Genomic DNA, 5,380 nt, shown 5'->3' on the forward strand with positions numbered 1-5,380 from the left:
ATATTAAAATGTATATAAAATGCAGAATGTCTACTGAACCAACATCTATTGAGGGTAGTGTTAAACCTCCTAGTCCTACTTCGACAAATTTTGTAGGTAAAGCTTCAAGCTAAACAAAGGGGACTGTTGGGAAAAGATAAGTCATCCCTCCAAGGTAACATCTTCAATATTTAACAATATTGAAAAATATGACATGGGTCAACAAACTTAAGCTCGCAGGATTCTAAAAATATAAAAATTATAAGAAAAGAGATTAAATTGACTAACCAATTAAAACTTAAAAATTTCTAAACCCTTGGCCCGTTCGTTTTCTTCCTCTCCCTATTTGTTTCAAAAGTTGCTGCATTCAAAGAGAAATAAAGCTTCTCTTTCCTTCCACTCTTATTTTATTTCCTAAGTTTAATTAACTATTTTATTATTAATATTATTTTACTTAAAATTTGATTACAAATTCTAATATATTGGAACATGTTACCGTCCACTCAATTAAACCATTGGTTTAATTGTTACAAACGTTCCATAATCATGTTCGACACTATAATTTAATAATAATTAAAGTTTTGATATTTTTATGATTTAGTCATTGTATCATAATTAAGTACTAATTCGATACAATTAATTGACCAAAATTCAATTCACATATAAAATAATCCCGTAAATATTTTTATTAAATATTTAAAAATATCTACAAGCTCAATTTATGAAAATGAAGTCCCGATACCTCATTTTCCAAAACCACTGACTTCCGGTATAACCATTTGTACCTTTATTAACTGATCACTTAATAAAATCTGTCAAATAAAAATCTCATATAATACTAAAACAAAATTCGTAAATATTATTAAATAATATTTACAGACTCGACCATCGAAGAACGGAGTTTCAAAACCACTATTTTCGACACCACTACCTTTCGGGTCGTTAAAGATGAGATGAATTTTCTTGTGTTTAGATCCTAGACAAAAATTGAAATATATTAAATTTGCACTTAGTGAAATGTCTAGTGCTGAAAAAGCTTGTGAAATGATGTAAAAGTTGAAATAAAATTTATATGAATTGTTTGATGAGTGTAAGCCTCCACTTCATAATGCTTGTAGCTAATCAGGTGTGTTTTCTTGTGTTTGTTGCTTGTGTTTAGTTCCTAGAAAAAAATTGAAGTATATTGAATTTGCACTTAATGAAATGTCTAATGCTGAAAAAGCTTATGAAATGATTCAACGGTTGAAAGAAGTTTTACATGAATTGTTTGATAAGTGTAAGCCTCCACTTCATAGTGCTTGTAGCCAATTGATTATGGCAGCACATATTTCTCTCGATGAACCACAACAAAAAATGAAAATGCGTATGCAAGCTTTGTATAAAAAACGTGAGTTAGAAAATAGTGGTGACGACAAAACATCTGAATTAGATAAATATCTAGTTGAGACTAATGTGAATTTTATTGAAGATCTTGATATTTTATTGTGGTGGAAAGTGAATAGCCCTAGATTTCCCACTCTTTTAAATATGGCCAAAGATGTGTTAGCTATACCGGTTTCTACGATTGCTTTAGAGTCTGCCTTTAGCACCGAGGGGCATGTGCTTGATCAATTTAGGAGTTCTTTAACTCCTAAAATTGTACAAGCTCTTATGTGTACTCAAGATTGGATTCGGAAATCATCATCAAAAAATGACGTCGAGAAGATTGAAGAAAAAATCCAAGAGATAGACAATATTGAAAATGATATATTTATTTTTAATTTAATAGTTTCAATTTTTTACCACATCACTTCTACATTAACTTATTTAATCATTTCAATGTTTAGACTTTTCTTGGAATGCATCAGAGCCTATTCTAAACTCATGAGCTTTCGTGAATTGAAGGGTATGCTTGCTATCTTATTCTTGTTAACTTACAATTGATTCCTTTGTTTATATTATTTGATTTTTTGAAATGCATATATTACTACCATATGCTCATTTTTGCACATATTTTGTAGGTATAATGCAAATGGAGATCTTTTGAAGAGAAGAAATGGATGCAAATAGAGAATATTAAAGACTATTACATTTTAATTATATGCTAATATCAAGACTTATGTAGTGTTTTTAATTATGTAGTGTTTCAAGACTTATAATTTGGTTAATTCGGTTAATTCGATCTAATGAAAATTACCAATTTATTTTTTTGATATGTTTTATACTTTTTTTAACCAAAAAACAAAAACATATAAATTTTAGTTAACTGAAATATTTTAGTTCAATTAAATTTTTTTGAAAAAATTTCAGTTCGATTAACGGTTAAAGGATTAAAAGGTTCGATTAATTCGATTAATACTAGTTTAGTTTGGTTAACCGTTTGAACATCCCTAACTGCTGCAGACATAACATGGCTCGAGTCGTTGTTGAGTGAGCTTTGTTTGGATTCAAAAGGCAAGTCTGTTATTTGGTGTGATAATTCAGGTGCTATATTCTTCATTCGAAATTCAAACATGTTGGGCTTGATTTGTTTTTTTTTTCTTCGTGAAAAGGTTGTTGATGAGAAATTAGCCTTGGGTGAAGTTCTCGCACATGATTAGGTTGCTGATATACTTACCAAATCGTTGTCATCAACATTTTTTCTCTATTGCGGAACAAGCTAAGAGTCACAAAACGTGGATGATGGGTGAATAGTAGAATAACTGAAGTCGGTTGTGAGTATAGTTAAAGTCGTTAATTAGTTAACAACAGTTGTGCAAAGCAAATCTTTGTATAAATTCACATCAGTGTTCATCTATGAAAGCAAGTAATTCTCTCTATTCATAAATGAAGAGTCAGAAATATTTTCTTCATTTGTTTACTGTTATGTTCTATCAATGTGTCATCCACATCAACCACCTCATCGACTGAGATGACATGCCATATAGGATAAAAATGTTGGCAGTTAGTTGACTGACAGTTTCCATCAATTCTGGTTATATTTGAAATTTTTTTCAATGTTGTGAGTGAAATTGAAACAAAAAAAAAATTACGGTTAAAGTGAAAAATCCCTGAATTATTAAGAATGATTTTTATAATTATGCCTTTTTTCTAACGTTGAGAAGATTTTATTTTAACTCATTTGAATAAAAATGCCACAAAAATCTTAGTTCTTTCCTTTGAAGTATATTATTTGATAATAATTAGAATAGATGCCTCGATTCATTAATGTAGTATTTAGTAGGATGAAAAGTGATCACTTTCCTAAGAATTTAACCAGTTAAAAAGTGATTTCAACTGTCAAAACCATTTTTTTAAAGGTCGACTTTTTATTTTAAAACAAAAAAATAGGAGTCGCCACTAATCCTTTTTATGCTGTGTGATTGGGTCACTTCATAATTTAATCACTTTAATAAATGGTTTGATTTACTAAAATAAAGATTTTTTTGGTCTACAAAATTCAGGAAACGGGTTTGGGAGTCAGTTACGTACGAGGAAGAACTAGCACCCTCGTAATGCCCAAAATTGGTACCTAATTGATTACTTCATGTCTTAGTGTCAAAAGTTGAAAACTTCGGAAAAGTTTAAAATATGATGCCTTCTTGTATTAATGTTAATTTTACTTAAAAAAATTCTTAAATAAATCGAAAAGTATATTAAAGACCCTCATCTCGAGGCAACAAAATGTCACATCCCGTAAGTTAGGACATGACACTTCAAATTCTTGAGAATGAGTTTGCCTTTATTTTTTATTTGAAATCTCACGTGTTTTAATTTTAAAAGAAAATTCGGTTATTTAGACCCAACGAGAAAAAATCGAAACCCCGTAAGTTAGGGCACGACTTTCTCGAGTTTTCAAGTACAGAATATTGCCTTATTTTGAAAACTTTCCTTTTTTGAATAATATCAAACATAATATTTAAACGCTGTATATTTCTTTTATTCAGGATATAATATAAAACGACCTATTATGGATAAATACGTTTAAACGCGATTTTTGACGTGATTTTAACAAAATGAGATAATATAGTGATGTAGAAAACGGAACAGTGATATATGAATGAAATGTCGCATTAATAAATGACAATAATAAATATACTAATAAAAATAATTTACGAGAATCTCATAATATACACTATTTTAACATTAATATGAACAATCAAAGATAAATAAAATAAATAATAACGATGATAATAATAATAAAGTATGCACATAAAAAGACAATGCCAATTTAAAAAATAATAAAGACAAAGAAATAAATATAAAAATAAATAAATAAATATAAGGGTAAATAGTTTATCAAATATTGAAAATGAAGAACCATATTAAAATATAAATGAAATTAAAGGTACAATTTGTAATAAAATATATAAATAATAATAGATAAAATAATAATAATAATGAGAAAAAAAGGAAAAAAACATAAAAAGAAAAAAAAAGAAAAACAAATAAATGTATAAATATAAAGAAATAAATAAATACAAAGAAAAATAAAGTATCAAAGATCGAAAGTAAGGGACTAAATTAGAATCTAAGCAAAATTTAAAGTAAAAATCATAATAAAATAAACAAATTAACAATAAAATGGGTTAAAGGATTAAAACCGAATGCGCGAAGGAAGGACAAGGACCAATTAGGCAATAATCCCCTTGTCCATATGCACACCATTTTGCAGAGGATTGAAATGAAATAATGCTAGAATTACAGGGTCAAATTAAAAGGCAAAAAAAGAACAAAATTAAATTGAAAATGGGCGAAAAAGCGGAAGGACCAATTGCGTAAATATCCCTTTGAGGGAAAAACATGCGAATCCTAGCTTAAAATCTGGTCGGGTTTCGGGTCTCAAGCAAAACAGTGACGTTTTGGCCACTGGTGCTTAAGTCCAAAACGGTGTCGTATTAACCCTTATATAAATAGCAAAAGTAAAAAAAAAACACTTCAGCCCTTATTTTTGTCAAAAATTCTGAGAATTCTCTCAGACTCTCTCTCGCTCTACTTTTCTCCGGCCATTAGGTCTAGCCATTGGCCACCGTAGTGGTTGCCGGTCACTAGCGACGACGCCGCAGCCCACGGTGGCCGAAAGAGCAAAAAAAGGCTATTTTTTGGGCTTTTCGACTCTCCAAACCTCGATTTGGGGTTATTTTTTTTAAAAAAGGTTAAAATCGCAAAAAGAAACGTAAAACCCTTTGGTTTTAGGGTTTTTGAAAAGGAGTCACCTTTAATCGGAGGTGACGGCCTCAGCCATTCAAGGCGACAGAACGCAAACCGCCAGGTACCCCTTTTTTAAACTTTTCCTTTTTATTTTGTGTTTTATTTATAAAATAAATTCGTAAGAAAATGAAAAAAAAAAGGAAAAAAAGTCACCTTTGAAATTTGAATTCTGTTTTTTTGATTAATCTTGTATATCTAAAAGAATACATGGTGGATCTGGCTTTTATAGCCT

Source organism: Gossypium hirsutum, chromosome A07 (genome assembly GCF_007990345.1).
Source record: "Gossypium hirsutum isolate 1008001.06 chromosome A07, Gossypium_hirsutum_v2.1, whole genome shotgun sequence".
Taxonomy (NCBI): Eukaryota; Viridiplantae; Streptophyta; class Magnoliopsida; order Malvales; family Malvaceae; genus Gossypium; species Gossypium hirsutum.